Source organism: Dermacentor silvarum, chromosome 10, assembly GCF_013339745.2.
Source record: "Dermacentor silvarum isolate Dsil-2018 chromosome 10, BIME_Dsil_1.4, whole genome shotgun sequence".
NCBI classification, from domain to species: Eukaryota; Metazoa; Arthropoda; class Arachnida; order Ixodida; family Ixodidae; genus Dermacentor; species Dermacentor silvarum.
In genome coordinates this window covers 28,689,218-28,700,516 of record NC_051163.1, presented here as the reverse complement: position 1 = coordinate 28,700,516, position 11,299 = coordinate 28,689,218, and positions in this window count along the sequence as shown.

Genomic DNA, 11,299 nt, shown 5'->3' with positions numbered 1-11,299 from the left:
TTGCGTTTGCCTGTATATATGGAAATGGAGGAAGAGCTCGATTAATCTGCAGCCCTTCAGGGAGCACGGCGCAGAACGCGCGTTTGCTCTCCGACGTGCGTTCGCTCCCCGTGAAAGCGAGCGTCCCTCATGCCCTTTCACTCGCACATAGAGCGTCCGGAGCGCGGCGACGATTTCATCGCCGTTGACGTCATACGCACCCTCACGGCGACGGCTACGACGACGGCGACGCCGACAGCAGAAATCTGCTTTGGAGTGTCCATATATTTGCTGTCGGAATAAAAAGTAAACATACGACGTGAACCTTGCGGGAAACATCTTTTTTTACGTCTCTAACTGCCCTCTACAACCCACTAATTGATATCTCGAGAATTAAAAGCAAAATTGAAAAATTGCGCGTATTGAATTTACTAACTTATTGCATGTCAGCCACTAAATAAAGTTACTGGCGGTTTCTCAACTAGACAAATATAACCATACACTTGTCTTCTTCATGTAAAACATGCCACGCAATTTAGAAACTTTGTCTTGATTACCTAGGGCGCCGTATATATATATATATATATATATATATATATATATATATATATATATATATATATATACATACATTCATCTGTGTTGCAAGAGAGAGAAGCAGACAAAACGCCATCCCTAGGAACGCCTGCTTTATGTCGATGCCGTTGTTTCTATAACTATGATTCTCTCCAAGCAGACCTCAGTACGTCTAATCTTCATGAGAGGCGACTTATGCGTGACATGCAGTTTCTTCATAAAGTTGTGCGTGGCTTCATCGATTGTGACCTGTTATTGATGTCACTACGATTTCGTATGCCCCATGCAAGAGCCGCCAAATGTTCTGATGCATTTTATCCTGAGATGCGTGCCATTTGTCACATGACTCGTTTGCAGATCACCTATAATTCATCCTTTCCTAGCACGGACATATTTGCCTAAACTGCTGTTTTAACAGCGGAGCTGTTCTTAGTCGACTTTTCGCCGTCTGTCCGGTGTCACGCAGGTCACGTGAACTGGAGAGGATGAGAGCCGCGTCACGAGAGGGCAGGTCACGTGACCAGCAGAGGAGGAGAGGCGCGCTGGGGGAAGAGGCGACCAATGAGAGGGCGCGCGCTGGGTGGAGGAGGCAACCAATGAAGGGCCACGCTGGGCGCTTGGAGGAGAGGCGATAAGAAAAGGTGTTTATGTGCAGCGTGCCCTTGCGGATAACCCGTAACGCGTAGAGCTGCTGTCGACGCCGTCCGCGTTTCCCCGCGTTCACGCCGAACGCGCGTGGTGTCCGTGACAGCAGCCGATGCCTCTGGAGGCGGCTCGGCAAGTTTCGACCAAAGAACACTTGTCGAGTAGCCTTGGAAGACGCTGCCTCTTCTCGCCTCGCAACGTTTCAATTGCGTAACGTTTTACGCAATTGCATCACATGCAACACATGCACATGTAACACTCGTAACACTCGGTGTATCGAACGCAGCGTCACTGTTCGACCATCTTGACAGAGTGAAAGGTGCGGTGATAATTTTTTTATTGCGATAGCAATTATATGGACACTCAAAAGCAGATTTCTGCCGTCGGCGTCGCCGTCGCCGTCGCCGTGAGGTTCCGTATGACGTCAATGGAGATGAAATCGTCGCCGCGCGCCGAACGCTGTATGTGTGAGTGAAAGGGCGCGAGGGACGCGCGCTTTCACGGGGAGTGAACGCACGGCGGAGAACAAACGCGCGTTCTGCGCCGTGCTCCCTTAAGGGCTGCAGAAGTGGGCGTCTCTTTCCTCCTCTACAATCACCATATATGTAGAGCAAACGTGCCTTCTTCCGACGCACGAAAGGCCGTGGGGGGGGGGGGGGGGGGAGGTGGAGGGAAGGGAGGCGACGTTTAGCTGCGGCACCAAGTGCCTATTGATATCAGAGGCTCCGGCAACAGTCACCAACGCCGCACGCATTTTGAGCGAACGCGGGCAAAACGCCGACGGCGTCGACAACAGTTCTGCGTGTTGCCGGTGCTGCTGCATGTACAAGTTTATACAGCTGATAAAGCTGCTATCATTACTCCGTATAGCTCTCTTCAAATTTGCTATCGCAATTGATGGTTCACCTTTCAGGTGAAACTGCGACAACTTTTTTTCACCGCTATTTTAGGTGATTATTTTATCTATATTCTCTTTGGGATTTTCTTTCTCTGTAATGTGTCCGGGTCATGTCATGGTGTTTGTATTTGGCCTAGTGTGCTCGAGTTTAATGCTAGGTGTATGTCGCATTCGGGTTTTATAATTTCTAAAAGCATTTGTCGCCTTTTGAGCATGTAAGAGCAACTGCACCCACTAAAACATTCGCTTTGAGCTAAGTACTGATGAGAAAGAAAGCGCGAATAAAGGTACTCTTCACGTGATTAGCGCAGTCGCGCCATGAGCTGTAAGCGTATACAGCCCAATTCACTGGCACAGTATGGTTTTTATATCACGGGTTACCCCGGGTTTGCTTTTTTGGACAGATGAGACAGTTGCTGCTCATGTTTTCAAGTTGTGGGTGGTTCACGTTGGGACGCACCAAGTTACACATACTCTGCGAATGCAAACAGCAAACAGTTATACAGAACAATCCTCGTGTTTTTTTTTAAGTGAAGCTTTATTGGCTCACAAGTTTCGGTGGCATTGTTGTCACGCAAAAACTCAGGTGTGGCGCATACCCGCATTGGATATGCGGGTATGAGCCAGGGATATGCGGTTATGAGCCAGAGACGAGAAAGAAAAAGAAGGAAAGAAGGAAGGAAAAAAAGAAAGAAATGCAGAAAGAAAGAAAGAGCAGGTGTGGGGAAAGCTGTGCGGTGCCGGATCACGTGACGCGCTCGATCAATCAAGGTCGTTTGGTGTGTCGCCGGGAGGGAAAGGGAAGGATAGGGGGTTGGTGCGCACTCCCCCAGGCTTCCTTCGCCTCAGACCAGTTTCGGCTCCCGGATGGGAATGCCGCGCTGGTGCGTTCCGCCGAGGAGCAGGCTGCGCTTGAGCAACGGCGCCGCGAACTCACTCGGGAAAGGGTTCGTTGTCGACTGCCGATTCTAGCGTGAGGGCTTCCAAAACCCAGGGGAAACGTGAGCGTTGTCTCGCCCTCCAGGAACCCGACAACTGAGATGCACGCCTCGGCAACGCTAGCGCCAACTTCCCCGGTGCGACGGCCAGGTTTCAACGCGAGTTTCTCAACCGGAACTTCTGAGCCAGCTGCAGTGACCGTTTGTGGTTCGAACACAACGTGGTACTCGTCAGTGCACTTAGTTCCGAGGAACACCGAAAAAACACTCGACAAGCTTCGCTTATTCCCATTTCCTTGACAGGGGAGGGGCTGCTGATTTGTTTTTGGTTTCCTTGTTGTGTTTAATACTTGTTTTTTTGTTTCTAAAGAAGTTTTCACTTGCGATTCTTACTCAGTTAGCTGATGCTAAATAGCTTAGAAAAGCAGTAAGGGGGCTACTTGAAGGAGATAGCTACCCCAAGGCACAGTCAACAATACTCACGCTGCCCATTTATCTGTTTAACACGCATGCATATACCATAGAGATGCAAACTTACCTCGACTACAAAGGATCCCTAAATTTATTCAAAACGAAACAAAGATGTTCACCAGATAAATGTCTTATACGTGTAACATTGCGCGGTAGACAGACTATTACAGCACAGTTCACAAAGATTAGGTGCTTCTTTGCATTTTTAAATCTTCGCTATCTTCGCTAATGCTAGGCCACAAAAGATATGTTTTTTTTTGCAAAAAACATTGGGTTAAAGAGAAATACATTTCATTTTTTTATTTTAGCTATTATTTCCAATCATCCTTTAATGATAGAAATTATCTGGTATTCCTTAAGTGTAATACCGCTACCCAACTTATAATAATATTGCTTTTAGGGCGAAGCTCCTTAGGGTGTGGGTCTGTCCCTCCTCTGTAGTAGTAGTCGTCGTAGTCGTCGTAGTAGGTAGCCACGTCTACTTTTATGAGAAAAAAAAAAATTCCGAGAGTTGTGGCCGTAGCGGAATCGAACCAGGGACCCCTCGCTTCTGAACGCGTGGCGCTTACCACTACGCCACGAAGCGCACATGGATAGACGCACCCCGATGGCAATAAATACCCAACATTAACGAAAGACTGCGCGTTTCTAACGCGTTTGTGCTAGCGCGTTACGGCCCGTGCAAGAAGCTGGTGTAAGACGCTGTGGGCCTCCGCCTTACCCCCGTATTCATAAACGCTGATGGCGTCGGCAAACGCGGTGCACGTTCCGGCATGTGTAAACGGCTGCGTAAGACGCTGTGGCCTCTTCCCCTTAGAGTACTGCACGTTTCTAACGCGTTTGTGCTAGCGTCCCCTTAAGCGGGAGATGGTGCAACTATAATGAAGGGCGCTGTTATAAAATAGGAATGACGTCACATATGGCGCGTGTCATTGGTGGAAGTCAATCGTTCGATTTAGTGCGGCGAGACTGGGCGAATTACACGGAAGATTCACGGTTTACCGATGATTCCCTCCGGAGCTTCGCCCACTCATCATCATTCACCCCGTGGATATGTGGTGTTTTTTTAAGGGCAACAGGCTTGGACAAGCGGCTGTAGCTTGAACGCGTTTATAGTGCTGCAAGTGCTACTCTGCTGTGCGGTGACAGTAACCGATTGTGATTGTGATTGTGTATCTTTTCTCCTTTCTTCCTCTATCTCTACTTTCCTGTCACTTTACCTTCCCCTCCCCTCTCTCCTCAGCGTAGGGTAGCAAACCGGTTCTTCCCATCCGGATAACCTCCCTGCCTATACCCTTTCTCCTGTCTCTCTCTCTTTCTGAAATGAAACAACATATTAACGTCACTAATGAAATCTAATCAACTGTGACGTGGTAAAAACGGTTCTGCCTAGGGTCGGTGCCATAATCATATCGCTATTATAGCTTGCGCTTGCATTAGTAACTCTTCAGACAAATACCTTCTCTCCTAGAGCTGTTAAGCGCTTCCAAAGAAATCGCGTCGTATCGCCAGCCTCATTAAAGTGGCTCGAGCGATGGTCAGCTAGCTCCTTATGCTAATGACATAGTCGTTCACGTAGCCGCTACAAATGCTGATTAATGGTGCTTGCTTGTGCGTCAAGAATATCGAGAACAAAAAGTTAACGATGGCAGAGCCTAGCGAGCGACATTGCAGGCCTTGCTTAAGACCATTTTCCTCAGCAGTTTTCTCCTCGCTTCTCATGTGCATACGTGTTTTACCCGACGTGCTTGCTATAACGAACCGCTATCTCTTTCGCAAATGTCTCGCTCAGCATGAAGAAATTGAGACGAATTGCCTCTTAGCGTCGTGACTGCGTCCTCCTCCCTACGCTGTAGCGCTTGTATCGCGGTCACGTGTCAAGTTGTGCGCGAGTGTATGGCGGGCCACCCGCAGCGACATATCTTGTGTGACAAACGACATCACATGGTTTACACGAGCGCACGCGTTAGTTTCGCGAGAAGATAAACGGCCGTGAAATGCGCAACGTAGTTTTTTTGTGCCGAATTCCGGCAAATGTTTTGCTAAATTGGAGAAACATTAGGTTCGTTTTGTGGCCGGCGTTGGGAAGCAGCGACAGCTGTTCGGCCAGCTTTATTTAGATGGCATTCGTGCTGGTAACGCGGGTGGAGCGCCACTCTGACCACTGACGAAGCGCAAAAAGCCTTTCAATTGGAATAGAATGCCGTGTGTAATGTACCTTGCAGACGAAGTTGTGCAGCAGCTGCAGCAACGATGGGCACACCGCTGGCAAAGCATGTTGGCCTGCGCCAGCGAAACGGTAGACGAACCTGCAAAGCGGCTTAATACCAAGTATTACTCGTTGCCAGTTGCCACGTCTGAGCGAAATTTGTGCTCGAATTTCTGCGGATTGACCGGGAAAGTCCAGCTGTCTGAGAGAGAGAGAGAGAGAGGCTCATTAATGAATCGTGAAGAGGTCACCTAGTTACTCCGGATGGGTACGATGAAAAATGAAATAATATGCAGCAGTGCATGACGGTTGTACAATTCCCATACGAAACGTACCACAACACTCAACTGACTATAGTACCTGATTCAGGCCATGTGTCTGAAAACGTTCAAAGGTGCCTTCGCTGCGCGATTTGCACAGGCAGCGTTAGTCCGTGGGCCAAGGACGTGTCTTAGCTCTCGTGATAGCAATCTGTAACGAATGCTGAGTGCGAATATTGAGGCTGCTTTCAAAGCTAATTGTTTTTGCCCAGTTCGAGGCACGTTTTCGTACGTGTCTGGCGTCTAACGCCGAACGGCACGAACGCGTGCTTCGAGAATCGGCATAGAGCACACTTTCTCGCCGGGAAGCCTGCACGTTGAGACGCTTGGCGCGTTTCGCTCCAGCATATGCACTAGAAGAGACTGACGCGCCAGAAACACCACAAAGGCAACACGACAGTCTGGATCACCAGTGAAAGATTTACCAAACAATATACGTACTGCGCACTGCACGTAACTACGTGTATATAATATCCGGCCTTCCTATATTTCACTGCATATAAAATTATTTCTTCGAATAACCATGCTGCTCTTTCATATTAATATTTCTACCCTCGAAAACCACACTTCATATGCACACACGTGGTTTGTGAACCAATCACACAAAGAATGCTTCGCTTTACGTAGATGTCAAATGGGGTTGAGTCTCGCCCAAATAGCCTGTAAGCGCAGATTAAGTGGGCTATGCATTCCCGTACATTGTTCGCAGAGCACAGTGGCGACCTGATTCCCTTGATCTTAATTTGTAAATAATTCTTATTTGCGCCATTTAGCCGAATGCGGTGTAGACGTGCCCTATCGAACCTGTTAGTGCCACACGGCATGCGAAACTCGCACATAGGTTCACAAGTGCAAACAGATTCGAAGTACTGTTGTTTCGAGTCGAGCCAGACATCACGCAGCGGGCATCACGGAAAACAAGACACAAAATTCGTTACTCCACTCCTAGAGAAATATAATGTCTGATGATGCAACGTGTTCTGCTAAGCAGCTACTCGTGCTTCACTACAATTATGAATTTCGGCGTATTTTCACGTCATTATTACATTGGGCAATGTGAAGTTGACGACGAAATGTATTCGAAAATCATTCCCATAAAGATTCAAATTTGCTAATTCTATGTATTCGATTCGAGGATGGAATCGCATAGAACGACGACACCACAATTATTCAAAGGTATCCCATATTGACATCCACCTATTAGGGCTTTCATTCATTCGTGCTTCAGCTAGTCGTACACACTGTTGAGATCAACACTTCGAATATAACCGCCAGATATATGCATCACGTGATGAGCCTTTGACAGAACATAGTGCTTCCACACTGCACCACGCCTTGCGAATGCGTCAAACTTCTTCATTCTCACAGATGCCGTCATGTCGCGCGTAGAGTCAGTAGCTTACGGAACGTGGAGTCTGCGATAAACGAATGAATCTGCTAAACATGTTTAGTTTGTGCCAGTGGTGACGACACTTGTGCTTATTATACAGCGCCGTATACTTGAAAACCTACTTGTGACCCCTTTCACTGTTCTGATGCTCTACTCAGACGATGCCCCATTACAGTTTTGTTCAAAAAACCGTGCGGCAACTCAGAATTCTGTAAAACTGGTATTTCATTCTGTCCTGCAAGGAATAACGTTATCGCGTATAAAGGCTGCCGCAGCGACTGAAAAGCTTCGTCAGTAAAGTTCCAGTGTTGCACTTGGGGCAAAAGGTGCACGCAGATTTTGTAACACGTCAACCATTTGGCTTGAGTTGCAGCGAAGTTCTGTAGGACCTTTACAAGGAGCCTCGTTCTGCTAACCTGATCTCCAATAGGACGTGTCATACCTTGTCAGCTGTGGTGAACCACTCAACCATGACAACATGTTTACGTATACTTAAGCATGGCAAACACATTCAAGTTCCTAAAGTCAAATTTTGCAACGTGTGCTTAATGTTCTGAGATATAGCAAACACGAGTGGTGCGCCGAAGTGATGTAGGCAGTGTTTCATTGTGATAGATCATATAGGGTCACTCGAGGAGCTTTCGCGTCGACTCGAGGAGCTTTCGCGTTGGTGGCGGGACTATTATGGTCCCGCCAACGGGACCATCATGCTGTCCTCGTATAAACTGCGTTGGAAAGCAATGAAAACTGTTCGGCAAGCATTATTTAGATGACATTCGTGTTGGTAACGCGGCTGGAGTGCCACTCTGACCACAGAGAAAACACGAAAAGCATTTGAATTGGAATAGAATCACGTCTGCCATGTTCCTTGCCGATGAAGTTGTGCAGCAGCTGCAGCAGCGACGGGCAGACCGCTGGCAAAGCGTATTGGTCTGCGCCTGCGAAGCCGTAGACGAACCTGCGAAGTGCTAGGCCACATTCATAAATAGTACCGAATATTGCACACAGTGAAAGTTGTGCTCGAATGACTCGGAATAACCGGGAAATTCCAGCTATCTGAGAGAGAGAAACAGAGACAGAGAGAGCGAGGGTCATAAATGAATTGTAAAGAGATTTGCCTTCCGGCTGGCTTACTTAGCTACTCCAGATGGGTATGATGAAAAATGAAATAATACGCACAGTGCATCATGTTTATACAACCTATACAAAACGCATCAGACCACTCAACTAACTATAGTACCTGATTCAGGTCAGTGTATCCGAGAAAGTTTAGAGGTGCCTTCGTAGCACGAGGTGCACAGGCACTGTCAGTCAGTGGGCCAAGCACGTGTTTTAGCTCAAGGAATAGCAATATTTGATAAATTGTGAGTGCGAATAATAAGGCTGTTTTCAGAGCGAAACGTTCTTGCCCAGTTCGAGGCACATCTTCGTACGTCCCTGGCCTCTAAAGCCGAACTCCACGGACTCATGGTTCGACAAGCGACATAGAACCAAGGAAGGTTATAAAAAGAAATTCTGGAGTGGCAGCACTCCCAGATTCTTGCCAGAAGAGGTGAAGCCAGCGATTGCCCCTAGTAATTCACCCTTGAAAGCGTGCTGAACTATACGGAGAACAGTCACAGTTAAACTGCTCTTGAGCTGTTAATATCTGTTAATACACGTACACTTCTGATCGCGATCGGGGCCGGTCCGGATCGAATTTCTTGATCGCGATCAATAGTGGTCACTGCTCCAAATACCGGTTTCACACGTACACCTCTGATCGCGATCAACAATGGTCGCTGCTACACGGTTTAACGATCCGGATCGAGTTCTGCTGATCGTCGGCAACTTTAAGAACTGCATATTGCCTGGGCTACAACTCCAGATTTACAAAATATGGATAACATTTCAATTGTACACCTTACTATTGCTGATTAAAAGGTTTTTAAACGTTCTTTATTGAGCTGCCTTCATTTCTCGTTTTTAGTGTTTTCAGAACACTGCACTAGAGGCCGCAGACGTAAGCCTGCGTTCGCGATCAAGGAGCCTGATCGCGATCGCGCGGATCTGAATCCCGCAAGATCGCGATCGCATATGACTACGTAGCAACATTCGATCCAGATCAAGCCCAATCCAGATCGGTTCCGATCGCAATCATAATTGTACGTGTGACACCGCCATCAAGAAAGCAGGGCTCGCACAAGTCTACCCATGGCTAAGCTTAACCATGCCTGAGTTCTGTAGCCCGTGAACAAAAAAAAAGCTCTGTTCGTACACTTTTGCACCTTCAGCACGCTTAAAAGCAATCTCTAACATAAAACAAAACAATACCAGAGTTCTTCAATGACGCGGGTAGCCAGGAAACACACACAAAACACATCAAAGCCCTTGCGAATGCCTCGCCGCAGCAACTCCTCGGCCAACTGTCATGGTGGCGACTGCACCGAGACGCGGATAAAGAAAAAGAAAAAAAGGGCGCGAAAATACCACGTGATGGCGCTCAACCAATTCGGAGACGCGACCTTCTCTCCTGTGGCCTCTCGTGCTCCTCGACGCAGCTGCGGCGGCAACATAAAAGAATGTTGCTACCTTTTTAACAGCCAGCCGTGATTTGTGGTGCGTGCCAAGAAACTGCCGCGCCGTAGCCATGGCAACCCGGAAAAGGAGGAGGAGCCCGCGCGCATGCGTACGCGGTCTGCTCCTCGCCAGCTCCCTGCCTTCCCGATCCCGCCTCTCTTCTCACCGCGGCGCGCTGAGCCAGGAGAAAAAAAAAAAAAAAAGGCGAAAGCTTGCACTAGGCCGCGCAAAGCTTAATACTGGCCGTTTGATATCAAGAGGCTAGCCTCCAACGCGTTCGGCGTCGGCAAGCAGCAGTGTTCTTGGCTTTGTGCCAACCTTGGTTAGCCTAAAGTCCCTAGATTTCCTACTCTAAAAATATCTAGGGACTTTAGGTTAGCCAGCCTGCGTTTGTGGCATCCCAGGAGCGCTGTCGCTCGTAGGCGCCGACGCGTCCAGCGCTAGTCACGCGAAATGTCACGAAAGGAAAGGTATTAGAAAAAGCTTAGTGCAACACATGGCAAGAAAGACTTTAAAGCGTGCAGTGTGAGGTGGGTCCCTCAAGGTAGACGAGGGGATGGATGATAATGGAGAGGAACTCGAGTCGATCGGCAGAACCTGTGATGTCGATGCTAGACTAAATGAAATGGAGGACCTCCAGAAAGAGCTTGTGAAATGGATCGAAGAGCTCAAAAATGAGCTCAGTTTGGAACGTGATCATGTGGAGTTGACGATGCAAAGCACCCGAAAACCATTCCCATAAAGATTGGAATTTGCAAATTCTAACTATTCGATTCGAGTATCGAATCGCATTGAGCAACAACCCCTTAATTATTTGAGATTATTCCACATTGACATCCACGTGCTACTATTTTCATTCACTCATGCATTAGGCAGTCGTATACACTGTTGAGATCAAACTTCATATACAACTGCCAGATATATGCATCACGTGGTGAGCTTTCGACAGAACGTAACGCTTTCGCACTGCATCACGCTCTGCGAATGCATCAAGCTTCGCCATTCTCACAGATGACGTCATGTCGCGTGCAGTCAGATGTTTACGCAACGTGGGATCCGTAAAAAGCGGTCGAATTTCCGAGTGGTTTGTGCCAACGCCGATTATACTTTTGCTGATTATACAACGCTGTATGCTTCAAAACCCATTTGTGACCACTTTCGCTCTTGAGATGCGTTACTCAGAGGCTGTCGCATTATAGTTTGGTTCAAAAACCATGCGGCAACTCAGAACTCTGTGAAATCGCAGTTGGATCCTGTCCTGCAAGGAATGACGTTACCGTATATAAAGGTGGGCACAGCAAGTGAAAAGCTTTG